Source organism: Suricata suricatta, chromosome 2 (assembly GCF_006229205.1).
Source record: "Suricata suricatta isolate VVHF042 chromosome 2, meerkat_22Aug2017_6uvM2_HiC, whole genome shotgun sequence".
Taxonomy (NCBI): Eukaryota; Metazoa; Chordata; class Mammalia; order Carnivora; family Herpestidae; genus Suricata; species Suricata suricatta.
The window spans coordinates 19754753-19776124 of NC_043701.1; the positions used below are offsets into that span (position 1 = coordinate 19754753).

Below are 21372 nucleotides of genomic sequence, written 5' to 3' on the forward strand. Positions count from 1 at the left end.
GGAAAGGGGTGCTTGGATTCGATCCACATTCTCCGACCTTTTTGTTGGACATCCCGCCCACCTCGGACGCCGCAAGAGGAGCTGTCAAGCCCCGCAGGCTGAGATTTCGCCCTCCGTTTCCCTCGCCTCCTCCCGGGTTCCCCGTGCCTCGGTGGAGTATTCGCGTTCGGGGCTGGGGCCGGAGGAGGCAGCCACACGCGCGCACACGCACACGTTCAGAGGAGGACGAGAGGCAGCGGCACGGGCACCATCTGCAGTGTCAATGCGGCGCTCCCGCTGAAGGAGGCGAGCGTGGCGCTTGCAGGTAAGGAGCTGGCGGGCGGGAGAGGGCAGCGCGGGCGGAGGTACCCGGCTCGGTCCGGGAGTCCTCGGCTGCCCTGGAGCCAGCCCGCTGCACGCACGCATACACACACAAACATACACACACATACGCGCGCGCACACACACAGACATACACACCCTGGCACACGCCGCGCACACGCACCTGCCCACGTCCCACCTGGACCCCCGCGTAGGTGCGGCGCGGCCGGAGCAGGTATTTCCCCCGGTTCTCTCTCCTCTGATGATCCGGACTCACACTTCTCTTACCTAGGACTTTCAGGGTGGGATTCTGTCTATGACTCCCTCTCCCTTACCCCGGGGTAGGCTGCCGGAGCGGATTTTTCAGTTCCCGGCTCCCTGATATTTCTAGCTGGTTTTCAAAACGGCAGAAGTAATGGGAGGTTTGGGGAGACCCGCCCAGCGTCATCTCGGCTCCGTGGCCCTTTGGACACCCTGGGATTTTGACGCGAGACAGACCGATAGATATTCAGACCGATATTTGGAGAGCGTGGTGGCCCAGCGTGCAGGGAGGAGGCCACATAGGCAGATGGGGCTGCAGTTCTGTAGGGCGGTGCATATGGAACAGACACTGCGTTTCCCCAGTAAGAGGCAGCACAAACGCCTTTCTGAAGCATTGCACTGCTTCTCCGGCAGTGCGCCGGGATTCCAGGCAGGAGGGGGCTTCCGCATGGCATTGGGTGTGTGGCTAGTCTAGGGAGGGCATATGGGGGTCACATCCTCCAGAAGAGGTATGACCTATTCACATCTCCGATCTTTCAGCAACAAGCCAGCCGCCAGGGCTTAGGGGACACAAGACTTGGGTCTGCCTTTCACCTCTCTACCCTTCTCTCTACACTGCATGGGAAAGCATGGGGCTGCTTTGCCTGTGCCTCCCGTCAACACCTGTCACATGCCTTTGAAGGTGTGTGTCTGAGAAACAGAACTGAAGTGGGGCGGAGGAGGGTGTAGTGGGGAAGGGAGGAAGGTCCCCTCTCTCATGACCACCTCTCCAGTGCCCCCCTGTAAGGAGGCCAGACATTCTTGGGTTTACCAGTGTTGCCCAGACCCAGGCTGCTCTTGACTGTGCAGAAGGACTCTCCAGAAGCCTGTGGTTTGAGGTTCTAGTTCCCTAAAACCTTTTCTTTCCTGCTCAGCTGGAGTTTCATGGGCTCTCAAACTTTTTCTGGAGGAGCTAGGTGGTGGTTGGAGCCCCAAAAGGGCTTTTCTGCAATTTCCATCTGGGGGTCAAAGACCAATTCATTCGGGCTCGGCTGTTGTAGGGAGAAGAACGTGAGGTCCAGGTAAAACAGGATTTTGGAATTGCACGTAAATCTAGCAGGGTCCTGTGTTCCTCTCACTGTCCCTTTTGGGGTAGCTTGTGGGCAGCCTGGCAAGAAAGAGAGTGAACTTGTACCCTTTATATAAGATCATGTGTTCAGAGTGTCCTACAAACTCACCAGTGGGAAAAATATGTTGGGAGTTATCCAGAGCACTGGGGGAAAGGAGTCAACATTCTTTGGAACAAGAGGCCTCAGTGTTGGGCACGGGATTTGGTTGACTCTATAAATCCTGAAGATGCTCGCTGAAATAAAGGGCTCTCTACGCAACCCCCATCTCTGCTATGTTCAAACTTTCTTCAGCTCCTGCAAAGGTGTCTCAGCTAGGCTGAGGACAGAGGAGCAGACACCCCTGGGGGGAGGTTGTATTCCTGCTGTGTGCTGTGTGTAACTGTCCTTTGATTGATTGGAAAGGGTAGATGGAATAAAGCAAAGCTCTCACAATGGGGAGAACCCAGGAGGGAAAAGGAAGAAACATTATTATTATGATTTTTTTTTTGAGAATGGTGTGTGTGTACGCACACCCAGATATATGCATGCTTTCTCAAAGAGTCCGCTCAACGCGATCGGCTGGTCCAGTGTATGACAGCGGGACCCACTTCTGGGCTGTGGAAGAACTGGAACATTTCCACACGCATGCCCTATGAGCGCGTGGGCAGGGAGGTCCCATGTATGCGCAGAAGAGCACATGGTTTTCAGAAGAAACAGTGAGACCAGCAGCAGTGGGTGGCCCCCAGATAAACATTCTCTCACAGGACCCTGAAGGGGCCAAAGGATGGTGTGCCGAGCTTCCGGAAATGTCTGTGTGTCTTCCACATAGACTTGTGCTCCCTTCCCTGCTTCCCTCTCTATCTTTCCTTCCTCCTGCAGTTGCAGCCTTAGGATCCGTCATGTTCATGCAAAGCCAGTAGGCATTATGCTCGTTATAAGCTAAACATTTTAGAACATGGGTTCAAAAAATCCCCACACTTTTTTGCACTCAGCATTAGGTACCGATTTGGTTTCTAGGGCAAAGCAGGCATTAATTAACATCTGTGTAAAGCTGGATGTGCATCATCTAATTTTTCCTGGTTCTCTGGCTGAGCCCTGGAGCATGTCACGTTGTCTCTCTCTCAATCTCTCTCTCTCTCTCCCACCCCTCTGTGGCCTTCCTTTTAAGTTCTCTAGGGTCTTCACACTCCAAAGGGAGTCCTACTAGAAAACCTCCAATCACGAGTGCTTCTTTTCAGCGGGGCCCCTCACTGCCGCTGGGCTGTGCCGGAGGGGCTCCTCTGTGAGCCTGGGTTGCCCATGAGTGCTGCTCCTTCTTGCCCAATCTGGGACTCCCTTCTGGGCTCGCCTCTGTCCTCCCAGGACTTCATCCTGGATGCCCACTGATGCCCGCAAACATTTCCAGAGGCATCTGAGGCCGCCAACTTGTTTCCTTTCTCCTCTGCTGCTCTGGGGAGGCTGCTGCTGTGGCTGCTCCCTGCAGTCAGCGAGAGCTGCATGCCCGAGTCTGCGTGCACTTGGCCTCCGCATCCTTTTAATCACAATGAGGGCTGCTGGGAATTGAGGGGGGTGCTTTCTAGGGAGGCATGGTCCTGAAGTGGGGAGAGAGCTGAGGGGGCGGGGTGAGTAACCGCTCTCCGCTCCTAGTTATCACCAGGCTTTGATGCAAAGAAACTGCAGCCAATCTCTCTCCTCCTAGCCAGCTAGGGGGCATTTCTTAGCCGCTTCTCCCCATCCTCACTAGGAGAAGGCACTACACAGACAATGCCACCTCAGAGACCTGTTGGAGTGGCTCCGTGATGGGCGGGGACAGGGTGGCAGCCCTGCAGAAAACCGGCTCACTATCCATGCTGGGATTAGTCTGTACGACAGATGTGCCATTCTTTCTTTAGGCTCTCCCCCCTCCTCTTCTCATTTGTGTCGATGTGAAGCTCGTTCAGACCCTGGGGTAGTAGAACGGGGTGCATTTCCTTCCCCTGACACCCCCTTCCTCCTTCCCCATCACTCCCTTCCCTCCCCCCCACCAACTTGCTAATTCACCTCTTAGCTTTGTGCGCACATCCGACAGCCCATTCGCCCTCAAATTTGTGGCACTCCAAGAAATCAATATAACATGAATTTAACGACAGCTGGATGATTAAGTGTTATTTATATTTAAGAGCGGCATTTTAAAAAGACGTCGCGCTAATAAATCAAACGGCTGTTTGGGAGATGCACATGATTAGGGTAATTGCCCTACAGGCTCCATTGAGCAATGCCTGGCCCACGCAGAGCCCTGCGGACTCTATCTCTTCGGAAGCTGCCGGCCCGCCGCCACCTACCCTGACCTCCCACATGATCCCCTCCATCCGGACTTACTCTCTCCTGCCACTCTCCTCACTGCCCGGAGCTATAGCCTTCCCGTGGCAGGAAGGTGGAGTCAGCAGGAACACGGAAGGGGGCTCTGCTGCTAAGTGGTGGGAGATGGGTTTTAAAAGCCAAGGCAGGCAGGAGGTCCTAATTCCCAGAGCCGAGGCCTTGTTCCGCAAGGAGGAGGCCCGCTTCTCTGCTTGATATGGAGCAGCTTGGGAGAAAAGCTTGCCGAGTCCCCGCGAAGAGTCTGCCAGCTCCCAGACCCTTGTCCTTACACTCATGTGGCATCAGCCTCCCCAGGGAAGAGGCTGTGTGGACATTAGTCTTTGCCCTTGTGAGAGCCGGCAGAATGGAAAGGAACAATAATCAATGATGATGGGGGTGGTGGCTAATATTTATTCAGCGCTGACTGGGATAAGGCATCTTTGAGTGGTTTACACAGGTTGGCCCATATCCTCCACGGTGACTACCCAGAGAGGCAGCGACTGGTATTATTCTCACTTCCTGCACCAGGAAGCTGAAAGGTCTGAGGTCAGAGACTCTGTCCAGGATCATACAGTTGGTGGGTGCTGGGGCCACATCTCAACCCTAAGCAGACTGAGGCGCTGTCTACCTCCTCCTGTGAGGAGCCTGCAGTCCCCTGGGGAGGTTTGTGGGAGAGTGTGCTGAGGAACTAGAGAATATGTGATTCCTCCCTCGGACACGTCTGTGACCCCATGTGGATCTATTTATTCTCAGACGCTCGAGTTCCCCGTTCATCAGGAGGGGCTACCTTATCCTTGACTGTGGGTGGGCTGTGAAATTGCATGGATCATTCTAACAGAGTGCTCAGTTCCTGAGGGTGACTCTTGCCTCTTTTGCTAACTCCCATCTCTCCCTGGGAGAAACTAAGGAGGAGTGAGTGAGTGAAGGCCTCATCTCTGCTTTTGATTCTAAGAGGCTCTAATCTAAGTCTTGTGTTGGTCAGAATCTGGTTCTGTCTAGTAACGGTTTCAAATTTGCTGGCATTGTGGAAATATCACTCTCTCATTTAATCCTTCAAACCACCCATCAAGGGAAGGGAGGCACTGTTTATTCCCATTTTGATGGTGTAGGGACTGAAGCTGAATGCCCAAGGCTTGGGTGGTCTTTTCACTGGTGGGGAAGGATGCTCACAGTAGGGACCTGTTGGTTCATTCATTCATTAGCCCGAGGCTTCTAGATTCTGGAAGCCAGAGGACCTTTGAAAGCCAGCAAAGGAATCTTTTTGCCTGTGGGTGTCATGCCACACTGGGCGCCCGGTCCATATAATTGTGGGAGCAGAGATTCACTGGACGTTGGTGCCAATGGCTGCGTGTGTGGAAAGTCACCCTGTGCACTTAGTGTGAGTGGAGCCCTTGGTTAGGAATGACATCTGGATCCTGAGTAGTGGGAGTGGGAGGTCTTGATGGAAGCCGTAGACCTGGCCGAGTGCGGTCCCATCCCAGAGCCAGGCCTCCGCTGCCTGACTTAGTCTCTCTGACCTCAGCATTTTAGGAAATAGCCACAGGTGATTGTGGTTAGTGGTTTGGTTTCTTTTTCCCTCCAAGGACAAACTTTTATTCTGCACTTCCTTTGGCTTCTCTATGCTGTGAGGTGAGCGGGAGTTTCTGCCAAACTCGAGGTGGCTCCCAGGGGGGCATTTCATCACCCCTTTTCTGGTGCAACAGTAGGAGTGGCTGAAACTGGTGGAGGTGGGGTCCTGCTCAGACACGCCCCAACAGGTGCATGCGAGGCCTTTGGCACCCTCTCTCTACCAGCTGAGCTTGGCTAGCCCCCTCCCACTCCACAGTGCCTTCCCCATGAACCAGGATTCGAAACAGCAAATTGGATTTTGGAATGTTTTGTTACTCCAACACAAAACAGATCACTAGCTAAGAGGATGTCACCTCTGCAGTGGATGCGCTGAATGTAGACGAGCGGAATCAATTCCGAGGTCTTACAGGGACGAGTATTTTCATTAGGAAGCGTGAGGAGAGAAGCAGTGGGAGAAGAGGGCCCTGGGACTGTAGGAAAGGAAAACCATAGCAGTTCAAGGGCTTTCCTGGTCTTTGCTCAGGATCAGCCTGACATCTGACATACCCATGGAACTGTCTCTTTGGAGCACAGCTGGATTTCCCTCATGGTGGGTGGGGTCCAGAGCTAGAGGCGGAAAAACCATCTCATGGCTTTGGCCCAGAGGGTGAGAAGAAGGAGAGCAAGCAAAGCAGACTTGGCTGATTGTTTCCTCGCTCATGGCAGGAGTGAGAGGAGAGCATGTCCGGTCAGCAGCCATTGGGACATATTGAGCCAGCCTGCGTAGGTCAGCTAACCTTGCAGACATAGGCTTCATTTCCTCCCTTTCCATCTCAGGCTTGCTTCCTGAAGGTAAATCTAAAATAGAACAGAATTTCCCCACGGGCATTCTGTGGGAATGAATAGGTGTTGCGTACACAAAAAGTTCCCACGGCCAAAGTCGGAGAAACCCTGAGTAAAGCAAAGCTAGAGTTCCTTGTTGCAGGACTTCTCAGAGCCTTTAAACACAGCTAACTTAGATTTTGAAACCACAATAAGGAGATGGACTGTGGTGGCCCTGGGAATCCACTGAGAAAGGCTGGCCCAAGACAAGCATTTTATTTTTCTATTCTCGACTAAGTAAAGGATGGATGCTACAAGGACAATTTCAGCAGCACATTCATTCTCTACACACAAAGTACTAGGTTCTAGTGATTAAGCAGATGTGAGGGTTTCAAGCAGAATTTTGGCAGATGGGCGGGCAGTCCAACTCCAGGTTCAGTGTTAGCCCCTTGTCCTTCTCCGGCCACGGAGAGCTTCTCAGGGAGGAGTGAGGTCCAGGCAGGTGTATATTTTCTCAGGCTCCTAGACAATTCTGGTGTGTTCCCCTAGTTAAACACCAGTGTCAGTTCTAGAGACAAATAGATGTAGATGATCCCAGATCTGTCACTTAGCAGCTAAGGGGACCTGGGAAGAAAATCACCTTATGTGTATCACTATTGATAAAATGAAGGGGTTGGTCTAGCTCAGTGATTTAAAACATATTTTAATTTTTTAAAATGTTTATTTATTTTTAAGAGAGAGAGCAAGCGAGTGCGCAAGCAGGAGATGAGCAGAGAGAGAAGGAGACACAGAATCTGAAGCAGGCTCCAGGCTCTGAGCTGTCAGCACAGAGCCCTCTGTGGGCCTCGAACTCATGAACTTTGAGATCATTACCTGAGCCAGAGTGGGATACCTTACCAACCGAACCCCCCAGGTGCCCCAAAACATAGATTAATACATATGCAGTGGAGCTCTTTATTCAAATGAAGTTCTATGTGGGATTCTAACCCACAGCACAGAGGGGAGAAGGACCGTTCTGGTCAGAGCTGCGGAGGAACCCAGAGCCTTGTACTTTCTGTCTGCCCCTCACCCGCAGTCTTGGCCTGGGCTCCCTAGAAAGCAGAGCCTGAGGCAAAAGCTGATGTGGGAACACTTTACCAAGGGGCAGAAGCCCAGGGCAGCAAGAGTGAAGGAAAAAGGAGAGAAGTAGGAAAGGAGCAGAAACAACAAATGTACAAAGAATCCAAAGAATGTATTGCCCAGCTAGCAGGAGCTTCCTAAGGAAGCACAGCAGGCGGCTCATCACCTGGACAAGCCTGATGGGAACACAACCTCAGAAGAGTCCGGAGGGCAGGCACAGCCAGCCTCTGTGCAGGGACCTTCTTGTGAGCTGCAGTTCCTTGGGCACTGTGCCCCCCAGGAGGCAGGAACTCCCCCTCACTTTGGGGATGTGAAGCTAGCTCAGACCAGAGCCTCTGTGGTCAGGCTCCTAGGCTGAGGCTTCAGGGGCTCCCCCTACAGTGGACCAGCTGGACTTGACCTTTGCTCTGAATAAAGAAAGTCTTGGGGAACTTTAGGAATAGTGTGAGGCATTCCAGGAGCCACTCAGGCCAGAAGTGGGGCAAGTGGCTGAAGGCCAGAACTGGGGGTGCGGGTGGGATTTCAGGGAAGATCTGGGCAGGTACAGAAATTGGGGGTCTGGGATAATGGGTTCCATATAAGAAACAAATGGTTCTTCAGAACAGAATCAGATCGTGGGCCAGAACAGGCTGCTCCAATAAGGTATCATTTAGCTCCCCCCCCCCCGCCCCCCACTCATGACTCCATGGCCACAATGGCCAAACACACTGTGGGTTACCTATTAAGCCCCAGCAGAAGCCACCTTAAGAATGGGTTCCAGTTAGGGTGCCTGGGTGGCTCAGTCGGGTAAGCGTCCAACTCTTGGTTTCTGCTCAGGTCATGATCTCATGGTTTTGTGGGTTCGAGTTCCACATCAGGCTCTGCGCTGATCACGAAGAGCCTGCTTGGGATTCTCTCCCTTTCCTCTCTCACTCCCCACTCGTGTGTTCTCTCCCTCTCTCTCAAAATAAATAAATAAATTTAAAAACATTAAAAAAAAAAGAATGGGTTCCATGGTGGTGTGTGGATACCTTAGAAACTTCTGTCTGTGATGGCTGAGGGGCATGGCGGCTTAGAAGCTGGGGTCAGAGGCCTTTCTCCTGGGTTTAAGAGCTATTGTAAGCATTGAAATATAAAACAGAAGGGGGCGTTTTTGCATAAAATACTTCCCATAAGTCATGCCTCCCTTTCCATTTTACATCTCTTGGGCATGGAAGCCCCTCCAGGGTCAGGCGGAACAAAGGAGTGATGCTTGCACTGTGCCTATGACCCCTTTCCCCGCTCTCTTCACCATTAGATACTGACCCCAGTCTTTCTTCCTGAAATGCACTTGCCTTTAACCACTGATTGATGTGAGCCCCTCGCTTACTGGGAGACCCGTGTCTGCATTAGCATGTCCGCCTGAGATTTCCGGCTCCTGCGGGTCAGGATCAGCCCCTGGTTGAAGTGTCTCTTGCGTAATCAGAACTTAATTCATACTTTTTAATAAAGGTGAGGAAGCTGCTGATGGTGGCAATGATGACAATAGCATTGAAATTATTGATTTCCTTGGAGATGAGAGGGACCACTTCTTCCTTCTCTTGTGTACCTGGTGCCCAACCTAGGGCCTACCATACTGGAAGTGATCAATAAATATTTGCTGAGTAAAGAGAATTACTAAACGGAGCAGGAGAAGGTGGAAATGAATGGCCTGTAAAGGACAGAACTAGAGGGTGCAGACCAGCTGTCATGGTGAGGGCTTGCCCTCCAGCAGAGGCAGGGCTGGGGTCACATCAAGGCAGGTAGCTATTTTAGAGGATCAGATGAGTGCAGGCTGAGCCCATCAGTCACCTTTGAGCGTCCTGGGTGATGGTGGTTTGGAGGCAGGTGATCAGTTGACACTGACCCATATGGAGTTGAACTTCTGCTTCCCATAAAAAACTAGTTGTGGATTTAGGTGCTGGGAGATTGGGTGGAATGGCCAGATTGCATTTCCCAAAGCATTCCAAAGACCAGTCCCTTCGTGGAAGAAGCATCCGTGGCCAAGTAAGCCTTGTAAACACCTTATGCTCTCTTCTCCTCTTGGAGATTTAAGATGTACATCAAAGGCATAGGAGGGGTGCCTGGGTGGCTCCCTCGGTTAAGCGTCCAACTCTTGATTTCAGCTCAGGTCATAATCTCACCGTGTGTGATATAGAACCCTGTGCCGAGCTCTGCACTGACATTGTGGAACCTGCTTGGGATTCTCTCTCACCTCTCTCTGCCCACCCCAGCTCATGCACACCCTGTCTCTCTTTCACTCACTCTCTCTCTCTCTCTCTCATAAATAAAAACATTTAAAAAAAGGCATAGAAATCCTGCTGTAGAGACCCCTGTTTAATTATTCTTAGCCAACCATTTTTCAGCTTGTTTGGTGGTATGTGTTGAATCCAATCAACAGCTCCTGGAACAAGTGTTGGACAGAAGGCATTTTGGTGAAATTATTTCAAGTCAAAGCTTTCAGGTTTGTGTTTGGTCTGGAGGAGAAGAAACAGGAGAGTGAATGTACTTAACTGTTACACGGGGGAACTTGTGTGGGGTCTAGCTGCCTTGTCCTTGCTACTCGGCTTTGAGAATCTCAGAAATAGCTGTGAATCGTTATGAGATATTGACAATCATAGTGCTTTCTGATGTACCTTCTCTAACGGGACCATGTTAAGGAGTGTGATTGTGGCTCCAACAGGTGTGCGGAAATGTCTCCAACAAGTAGCACTTTTTGTTTACACCTAGTAGATAGGGATGAATGTTTGTAAAGTATGTGAGTGATGACATTCACTTTCTCAATATTGTTTTTTCAGCGACAGTTATCCAATAAGAGGCTTCAATAGAACTGGCAAAGATATCCATTCTTCATTAACAAAGAGGGCTCGAGTTATTAAGACATACCTCCCTAGATTTTGGGTAGTTGAAACAAAAGATTTTCTCGTGGGGAGAAAACTTTGCTACTCCAGAGAAGCTGAAGTTTTGTAATTGGACGAGAAATCCATGGTTTCCATCATTGGGTACTGACCTGCAGAGTGGAGTTAGACATTTCCCACGGGCAGCATTTCAGCACCCAGTACTCATCTTACGTAATGTGTGCGTGTGCGTGTGTGTATGAGAGAGAGCTGGGGTAGGGTGGGCTGTCACCCCAGTGGTGTTCAGATTTGAATCACCTGGGGACACAGGCTACTGACCCACATGCCCAGTTATAAGGCCTTGGCCATGCTTTGTCCAGGCACCATGCTCCTTTCCAAAGTGAGTAACAGTTGCTAACACACACTTACTAACAAAATTCCCCTGACGCCCATTCATGAAGCATTGCACTGGTGATTCTATCAGCATTAAACTGTTTGGTGACGGGGTTTAGAATTATAGGAATCGGAGAAATGAATTAGCAGTGAATCAAGTCCCAGCTGAATTCAAACCCAACTGCAGTGAGGTTTAAATTAAAAGTATCTTGCTATGATGAAGCAGTTGTAAGTCAAGAACTGGAGCTCTGTCACTCTTGACTTTGGAGAACTGTAGCAGTCACCCTTTGAAAGGAAAACCCTGGCAACAGCTTGTATTGATTCCCAGCCATGCTGGGAAATTGCCACTTCATTTCTTCTTCATAAACTGTTGGCTTTCATTTTTTTTTTTTTGAAAATGAATCCTATTTGCAGGAACCTGGCAGAGCTGTGGGAACAGGGCAGGTGGGAGGGGGCTCATGCCCAGGGGGCTCATTCACTGCATTCTCTTTGGTCCTTCTCAGGAGAAGCCATGCAGAAGGGGAATCTAGGTCTGTAGGTGTTGTGCGATTTGTTTTCCTGCTCGGACCATATTTGATTCTTCTTTCTGGGGGATCTGTACAGAAAAACAACAAAGAGAACACTTCAAGGAGGCTGCAAGACTGTCATGTTGCAGTGACAATTGCAGTGTAATAGGAAATCATTTATGTAAGTTACGATGCCCTCTGAATGGAGCTTGTTGGAAATGTGGCTCCAGCTTCTCAAGGCCTATTTTTTTTTTTCTCCTGAAAAATAATCCCAAGATTTTCATTTTCAGAGCAATTGAAGAAGTATTATGTTGCTGGCCAGGGAATAGGGAGATCCAGCTTCTAATCCTAGGCCTGCCCAACGTCCTTCGGCGAGTTCCCTCTCTGGGCTAGGCCTCGATTTCTCTTCCTTTAAAGCTGGAATAAGCCCTTGCATTTCCTGACCTGAAGCCCAGGAGGTGAGGATGAACGTGGCCATGCATATTAAAGGGCCAGGTGAGCAGCAGAAGATTCCACTTACATGCAAGGTCAGAGAAAATCAAGGAGAGAACGAAGTCTAAGCTCAGGCCTCTCGCCATTACACTTGTACGAGGTCCCGTGTGCTTGCTGATCTGATGACGAGCTTTAATGAAAGCAACCTGCAGGGCCCAAAAGGAGAATGTAGTGGGAGAGCAGGAGTCCAGGGGAGGGGGATGGTGAGTGCAGGAGGGTGGAGGCCTGGCTAGGAGGGGAGACCTGGTCCTGACGCTGGTAGGTTAGGTCAGGACTTCAGAGAAAGGAAAGGGGTCATGATTTCCCTGGAGGCCTACCTTTCACTTTGCTCCGTACAGATATATTTACATATTGTAGTTAGAGAACTTGAGGTGAGGTTAAAGAATATTTAACCATCAAATTGGTCAGTCAGTCAATTCAGTCGATATTTATCGAGTGCTTACTATTTGCTAGGCACCATGCAAGGGCTTGGTTGTACCGAGGTGGAATGGTTCCTACCACTGGGGAGCTCACAGCTTGGCGTGGTCACAGCACCCACGTCCATAGATAATTTAAACCCAATGTGGTGAGAAATAACATCTGTGCACATGAAGGCATCCTGATAATAGGTAAGAAGGCGCACCTGTCCAGATAGGAAAGGCAGGGCATGGAGAAAGGTCTTCTGGAGAAAGATGAGGGTGTCTTGAGGGCTGTGTGGGATTGGAACACATGAGGAAGAGGTGCCAGGTGGGGAAGTAGCATGGGCCAGGCATGGAGGGCAGCTCACCAGCACTGGCTGCCTGCCACTGTGCAAGTCGGTCTGGGAAGTGGTGCAAGATGGAGATGCAGGTGGGCGCTGAGTCAGGACCAGTGTGCTGCAGGCAGTGGTGAGGCCTTGGGGATTTCCAAGGAAGAGAATCCAGACTTGCCATACAGGATCTCTATGTGGATGGTGGGGAGAAAGGGTTGGCAGTAGGGTGTTATGATAGTAATTCTGGAGGCATGAGAGAGGGCTAATCAAAGGCAGTGGCAGAGGGAAGAGATAACAGATTTGAGAGGCACATAAGAGTTTGAGTTGACAGGTGGGCATATGGTAGTGAAGGAGGTAGGGAGCAAGCAGAGGGGGTGTTGGGAGGCCTCGTAGGTAGAAGTTGCCACCATTCACTGAACTAGAGATTTCTAGACTGAGACTTGTTTGAAGGGATGTGGTGAGGAAGGGGGATGTGTTTTCTCTGGACGTGATGAATTGGGGTGCAGAGAGATTTCAGGCTGAGGTGGGCAGGAGGCCAGCAGACATACGGCCTTGTGTGCCCAGCAGCTTCATCTAGGTGCTCACCATGCTGGGCGCGTCTCACCTCAGGTGTGCGCTTGGTTCCCAGGTGTGCACTTGGTTCCCAGATGTGCAGGTAGTTCCCAGTGTGCATGTAGTTCCCGTGTGTGCACATAGTTCCCAGGTGTACACGTGGTTCCCACAGGTCCATTTAGTTCCCAGGTGTACACATAGTTCCCATATGCACACTTAGTTCCCACATGTGCACGTAGTTCTCAGGTATACATGTAGTTCTCACATGTACACTTAGTTCCCATGTGTGTACTTAGCTCCCACGTGTGCAAGTAGTTCCCAGGGGCACATGTAGTTTCCAGGTGTGTACTTAGTTCTCAGGTGTACAGTTAGTTCCCACATGCACACTTCGTTCCCAGGTGTACAGTTAGTTACAGGGGTGCACTTACTTCCCAGGGGCACACATAGTTCCCAGATGTGCACTTAGTTCCCAGGTGTACAGTTAGTTCCCAGGTGTGCACTTAGTTCCCAGGTGTGCACTTAGTTCCCAGGGGCACACGTAGTTCCCAGGTGTGCACTTAGTTCCCAGGTGTACAGTTAGTTCCCAGGTGTGCACTTAGTTCCCAGGTGTGCACTTAGTTCCCAGGGGCACACGTAGTTCCCAGGTGTGCACTTAGTTCCCAGGTGTACAGTTAGTTCCCAGGCATACAGTTAGTTCACTTTGGGATCTGGTAGAAACTTGGTAAGGAAGCAAGAGGACCCACATATAGAGAATTTGGCATTTTTCAAGTGGTTCATGTTTCAAATTAAACATACTACCTTGAACATTTTGCTTGAGATTGTTCTGAAAACACCCAGGTATCCACTTTGCCCTGGGAGATCCCCACTATTTTCCAATGGAAATATGGAAGTTGAGTCCTACACAGAAGATGACCAAGCAAGCTCAGGAGAAAGGCAGAGTTTCCATAATAGAGAAGGATCGGGCCTTTGTTCTGGGCTTAGCTGGTTCCCTTTCTTGGCATGTGCACCCCATTTTTAGTGTGCACACACTCAAAACAGTGTGGTCTGCTGAAATGCGCTCTACCAGGAGCCTAGAGGCAGGGATGAAAATTTTGACTTTGCCCTTTAGAAGTCACGTCTTGTTTGTCTGGATGTTGGACCCAATCTGTACATGTCTGGCCTGCAGGTGGGATCTGGTCGTTAGATAGGTTTTGCTCTGCTTAAGGAATGTTCAGGAAACATTTGTACTATTGGGATGCTGTTAGGTGCAGCCATCCCTCTCTGGGGAGCCACGAGTTCTACTGCCTGTAGCCAAACCTTTGCTTCACACATTTATGGTGGAGGTACTCAATCTAAAATACCAGCAGCCTAGTACCTGGTAGATACTCTAACAGTGTCCCTTCCCCTTCCTTCTAATATGCAGGGGGGAAATGAGTTAGTGTCAAGTGCTCTGCATTCTGCAGGGAAGCTTTGTAATTTACTAACCCTTATTAATCCCAGCAGATGTAGAAGTGGCCAGTGGCAAAGCTTGTAGTCTCTCTGAGCTAGTATGCTCATACTATGGAAACTTTAGAAAATGGGCCATTGAGTGTGAGCAGTGAGTAGAGAGAAAGAAGGGAACTCCTTCAAGTCTATGCACACCCTTTCAACCCCTGGCTCCTTTGTGTTGCAGTGGAAGGTCTCCAGGCTTGTGGGGAAGTGTGGATAGAGGTCTAAGGAGGTGTGAGGTGTCCAAATAGCATGAGCACAGTTTCAATGGGTCCTCCAGAATGAGGAACTCTGAGTGTTCAGGCCCAAAGAGTGTCTTAAACTACAAATTTGCAGTGCATTTTCAAGTGAAGCAATGTTTCTACTCTTCTCTGGATTGCTCTTGGTTATCTCAAAGCTGTTAATAAAAATGACTTGTGGACTCTCTTATGAAGTGGGAACAGGGGCCCTGGGTTGGTATTTTGGAGCTCTAACCTTTCAAGAGCCCCAAAGAGGTGATAGGGTTTCTGTGCTTCCCCCATGTCTGTGCACCCAGGCCTCGAACATTCGGTCAGCTGCACTCAGTATGTAGTATTTTTACATAGCTACACTTTCTGTCTCAGGGAACTCAGCAGTTTTCCCCAGTTTATCTGGTGGCAACTTGTTTCCCTAGGAGGGAGCAGAGAGCAGGGCCTGGGGTCCTAAAATGGGAAGTGATCTAACCGCAGCGATCTGTGGTTAGGACCAAAATAGAGTTGTTGGCACCACTCTGTGGCATGCCCCATGCATGACTCTGCTGGGGGCAGTGTCTAGGACTGGGGAGCTGAGTCCTTTCAAAGGCTGCCTCAGAGTCTGGCACAAAGGTAGGGAACCCATGCCGCTTCTGTTTTCCAACGCACTGCCCTCTTGTATTTCATTGTAGAGACTCCCCCCTGCCCCGTAGTTATCAGATGTCCTCCAAGGAGCTTCTGGTCCTGTGTTCAGATGAGAAGATCTAAGACAGGTACAGATACTCAAGGTGCTGACCGTGTGCATAGTGTCTAATTGGCGTTGATGGCCTGGGGCTGAGTGGTGGGACAGTAGGGGAGAGTAAGCTTTGCTAACCCCAGGACTAACTTCATGAAGAAATAGCTCTGACTCATTCTCACCTCTGTTCCTTCTTCCAGGAGTGGATGCTAGCAAGACTCAATGCTTCTTGACAAATACTTACAAAGAAACAAATTAAATATTCTGCAAAATCCTGTCTTTGTATTTATGGTTACCATCATTGAGTAAAACGGTATGTTCTTTGCCTGTAGGATTTGAGATGCGGCACAAGTCCTCTGGCTTTACTTTGGTGATGGCCATGCTTGGTTCGTTTATGAGAGCTTGTGTCAAAACCTTGAGGGATATCACATGCCAAATGGAGAAATGTAACTTCTTTAAATTTCCAGCAACATCTCCTCAGCTCATGTTGTTTTGAAAGAATAGCATTTTCTGGGGCGCCTGGGTGGCTCAGTCGATTGAGCGTCCGGCTTCGGCTCAGGTCATGATCTCATGGTTCGTCGGTTCGAGCCCTGGTCAGGTTCTGTGCTGACAGCTGGCTCAGAGCCTGGAGCCTGCTTCAGATTCTGTGTCTCCCTCTCTCTGACCCTCCCCTGCTCTTGCTCTCTCTTTCTGTCTCTCAAAAATAAATTTAAAAAAACAAAAAAAAAGAGGAAAGAATAGCATTTTCATCCCTAAATTTGTATTTGCAAATTAAAAACAATCTTTAGGCCTGGAAGAGAGTTTTATCAGCTGACAAATTTTGCAAGGAGCCTTGTTCACCTTCCAGATGTTAGCTAGGTCCGAGTATTTTTGTATCAAGACAGTGGTAAGACTGTAATTTCAGGCTGCCAAGAATTTGTCTGTAATATATGACTTATTGACTTGTATTTTAAGCATTTGTATCTCATAGTCCCACTTAACTGAAAGCATCTTGAAAACAGACAACTGTCTTAGACACGTGCAGTTCCCTTTGGACCCAATATTAGAGTGGTTTGATTTTCTTCTCTTGACCCCCACCTTAAACTTGGTCTTCTGAGCTTGAAACAGAAGTGTGTTAGAATGGCCAGACAGTAGAGGATATCACACATACTGAAGCCACTGCAAATCCACAGGAAGCAGGAAGTAGCTTCGTGGGAAAGTCCGCATGCGGTGATGGCTGCCTGCAGGTGGATAGTCTTTTGTCATTGCCCTGTGATTGCAAATGAGCATCTCCTAAGTTGGAGTCTTGACCACAGACTTACCATATCACCTGGGAGGCACATAAGAGCAGCTCTTACTTCCTTTTCAAAATGAAACCTTGGATGACTTCTTGTTGTCTTTGGCCAGAAGGTTCTGAGGTTTCACAAAGGTGAAAAAATAAAAATGATAACATCAAAGTGCAATTCAAGGGGAGAAAGATTCTTATTGAGGAGCACATATAGTTGTCCCTTTGTAGTTGATGGCCTGCTTTTAAGTCCCCTGTCCCCTGGGGCTCCCACTCCTTCCATCTTCTATGAAGAAACTCTTAACTTTTCAGGCTTTGTCAGTTCTCCTTCCACCTCTTATCTCTGAGCCACATATCTGGGCTTTACTGGCAAGTCGGGCATCTTTACAGGGCATGGGAACCTCTTCGTGTTGGGAGCAGTGACGGAGGGCTTTCTCTCTTCATTATGTTCCACATCGACTGAGAGCTCATTGCTGCTCATGGCGCATCAAGACCTGCCTCCACATTTGACTTTGGGGTGTTGAGCGGAGAATGAGTCAGAGTCTGAAGAAGGCAGGGGCAGTGAAGTTCCAGGGTTGATGTGTGTCAAGGTTATTGGGCACAGGCCCCCTTAAGCACTCGGGCCAGCCCCATCCCACGGCTAGTTCATCACTGTTGGGTCTCTACCCTGCTCCCATGCTCACTTGGTGTGTACGTTACATGAACTTCTGCCATCTGGAACTTTATTCGTTAATACCTTTCTGAAACTTAAATTTTGAACTTGTTTACCACATTAAATTTCATTTTCAGGTCCAGTTTGGACCCTCTTCTAACTATCATCAGTGGGTAAAGACTTAGAGTAATACAGCATGACTTCTTTCATACTGTCTCATTTGACCTTCCCAAGTCCTGGAATTTGTCATCTGCAAATTTGATAAGTGTGACTCTCAGTCTTTATTCAAAGTACTGATAAAAATATGAAACAGCACCAAGGACAGAACCCTTTAGCATGGTATTTCCTGGAGAGCTTCCCTCATTGGTTTCACACATACTCTCACACACACACACACACACACACACGATTTGATTTTATTAATCTACTTTGGGCCCAAGAAGCTGTAGGGTATCCAGGACCCAGCATAGATATTAGAGGCAGAAGGACCTGGCATTGTAACCTGGTCTACACCAACGTGGCCATTCCCAGTGATCAGATTATCTGGGGCTCAGTTTCTAATGATTACAGGTAGGGGAGAGCTATAGGCCTCTCCTCCAAAGGCTTCCAAACAAAGCAGGTGTCAGACTCAGTTCTACCTTGTATCAACCTTTTCTAGTAAGCAGACACAAGAACAGTCACACTACCTGTTCTTGAAGTTCCATGAGGACCCTGTCTTCTGATTTGGCTAATGTGTCAGGGCTGAGTGCCCTCACACCTGAGGGCAAACGCCTGGGGCAGGTAGCAGGTAGAAACCCTGCGCCAGCGCTCTCTGGCCCAGGGTGTAGTGCAAATATTATCATCTTCTGTGTGTTCCAAGGAGTGAGAAAGTTGGGGAAGCTCTGACGTAATGACTGTCTTAGTTAGTTTAGGCTGCTGTAACAATACATTAGACAGGGCAGCTTAGACAGCAAACATTATGTCTCCCAGTTATGGAGACTGGAAGTCCAAGATCAGGTTGCTAGCCTGGTTAGGTTCCTGGTAAAGACCCATTTCCTGGGGCACCTTGGTGGCTTAGTTGGTTAAGCCTCTGATTTTCGATTTTGGCTCAGGTCATGGTCTCATGGTTGGTGAGTTCAAACCCCACTTTGGGCTCCACACTGCACGGAGCCTACTTGGGATTGTATCTCTCTCCCCTTCTCTCTCTGCCCCTACCTTACTCCTGCCCTTTTCTCTATCCCTCTCAAAATTTATAAATAAGCTTAAAACAAAACCTATTCCTTGTTTACAGACAACTGACTGTCTTCTCATTGTATCTGAGAGAGAGGCGAGAGGGATACCTAGTCTCAGTCTCTTTTTAAAAGGACACTAATCTCATTTCCAAGAAGGCTCCCCCTGCATGACCTAATTCTTTTCCAAGGACCCCATCTCCTAATACCATTATATTGGGGAGAATTTGGGAGGACACAAACCCTCAGTCCATTGCAATTACTCTGACAAGTTTATTTGAAAGAAGGTTTATTTGAAGCAGCTGCAACAATATTTTGGTTTTATGTTTCAGCTCACCTTCTAGTGATACTTGAGTTCAGAATCTATTGAAAGATGAAACATAGACCCAATGGGAACCCTAGACCAAGAACAGAGCCAAAAATGCTCTGGGCTTGCCAGATTTTTGTGCCCACAAGGCAGAGATTCCTGAACAGTATTTCTAGCCAATAATTCTATCTTTGACACCACTTAATTTCCCACTGAAAAATAATTTTTAACATCTCTTATGCTCTTTAATAAACCCAGGAGTGCTGATCAAGATAGTAGAGTTGAAACACTGGGGTGAACTCTGATGTGAGTCTATCAAAAGCCAGCTCACTAACCCTGGAGTGTGCCTTTTTGATGACAGCACTTCAGATGTTGACTAACTATCTTTGGGTGCAGATTAAAACTAACTTGCACACATTATACCACACTGTGTAAGCTGCAGTATTTTAAGTAAATTACAGACATCATCAAATCCTGGTTTCTTAGCTGTATGACCTTGGGCATGACCTACCTTCTTTGATGTTCAATTTCCTTATCATTAAACGGATAAGAGAATCCATGATGGGGCTACTATTACAATTAAGTGACATAATGCACACTACTTGGCACACATTAAATGCTCAATAAATGGAGGTATAATGTTTAAAATTACGGTCTGCTCTTCAGATACCTAAAACTTGGTAGTTATGGTTCTTACCACTCTGCATTAGATTAAAGCACTTCAGTTTTCTTGGTTTATAAATAGTCACATCTGTTTCTAACACTGGGCTTTTGTGGGCCTATTGCTTTGAGGTTCTATAAGCAAATGGAAGACAAGGGAAGGGGCTGGCCCTTTCTCTAAGGATGACTTTAAAAAATATTTAAAAATACATATGGGGGGTTGCCTGGATGGCTCAGTCGGTTAAGCATCTGACTCTTGATTTCGGCTCAGGTCATGATCTCACGGTTCATGAGATTGAGCCCCACATTGGGCTCTGTGCTGACAAGACAAAACTCAGCCTGCTTGGGATTCTCACTCTCCCTCTCTCTGCCCCTCCCCCCCCCAAATAAACAAAACCTCGGGGGAAAAAAGAATTGCTTAACTTCCGCCACATAACCACACACACACACACACACACACACACACACACACACACACACCCATTAAAAATATACACATATAGGAATTCCTTCATTTCTGGAAGGTCCAGCACTTGCCTGGAGTTTAGATTTAACAGCTGTATTTATATATCTAATCTGTGCGTCATGCAGCCATCCTTTTTACCAGTGCACACATGTAAACATACATTGTTTTTGTAGGACCTCCAGCAGTAGCTTAGAGGATGTGTTTTTCTTGCCAGGCAATGGTTTCTGGGTGTTTTCAGGTTTACCACCCTGGACCCTAGATTTATTTGAAGAGGGGAGCAAGAAGACTCTTGGCCTTAGTTTGAGGCAATGACTAACCATTAGCAGGTAGTTATTGCCTGGTACCTACCTGATTGTCACGTCAAGCTTTGCAGGATGAAGCGTTGGCTGATGTTTGCCTGCGCCAGGGTCATAAAGCTGACATGGTCCGCTGGACACCGAACGAGGGGGTTGAGTATGCATGGAATCGACTACCTGGATATCCTCACCTGCGTCCAATGGGATATTTATGCAGACAGCCCGTCTTGCCTGTCTTCAGTCCCAGGCCCCTGTTTCCTGGCAAGATAGCCTTAAACAAGATAGTAAGGGCCTCTGGGATTTTCCTGCGTAGTTTACACTGTGTGTGTCCCACTATCCAATCAGAGTTTTTTGCCCTGAGGCTCTGTGGTTGTCAGAATGGGCCCAATTCTTGCAGGCACCTCAGCTCTGAAATCAGTAAAATCTCTGCACAATGACAAACTATTAAGCTTGAAACATCGCATTATTCCCAGCAGCACTCTGGCTGAGAGAGGAAGGGACCAGTGGTTGGCTGTGGAGAAAGGTGATTAGCCACCGTGGAGGGGACTGGAAGCTTGGGGAGTCTGGGAACTTCTGGTTCGTTGGTGTATTTTTGTGATAACGGGGCCTCGGTGAGCAAAGTTCAGGCCAGCTCTGAATGAGATGGTCCTTATGCTGCGGGCACAAGCTGGGAGACACTTGCCACTTCTCCCTTGTCTCTTGAACGAAGGGAGGCTCCGGCCAGCACACTGTCACCCAGGATCCTTGTCATGGCCATCCTCTGTTCTCCAGCCCATCTGCAGTGACTGCAGCCCTCGGATTTAGAATAGCCTTGACTTTAGATATTTCATGCCACTGACAGACCATGTATCCTGATATTTTCAGTTGGAAAATAGTTGTTTTATATATGTATATATATAAATACCATATGAATACATAATAATATATTAATATATAATTTTATATATAATATAAATTTGTACTTATATATGTGTACATAGTATACATATATACATCTATCTAGCTATCTAATTTCCAAAGGGTATCCTTGGACAAAATTGGAAAGTAGTTGGGGTTTTCCTAAGCATTCTATTCAGAATGAAGGTACTTCCTTTCTGTCTTTCCTTTTTTTTCCTGAGATAGGGC

The 21372-nt window shown here is 48.6% G+C and overlaps 1 protein-coding gene across 1 annotated transcript in view; it reads left to right on the forward strand.

The window, feature by feature from the left end:
- Positions 1–6: 6 nt before the first annotated feature.
- The window catches only part of PLXNA4 (plexin A4), a 437906-nt gene continuing 416540 nt past the window's right edge, over positions 7–21372 (forward strand). Inside the window, exon 1 of the mRNA XM_029923240.1 lies at positions 7–304. The gene's annotated coding sequence lies outside the window, so the exon portion shown is untranslated. The remainder of the gene's footprint in view (positions 305–21372) is intronic.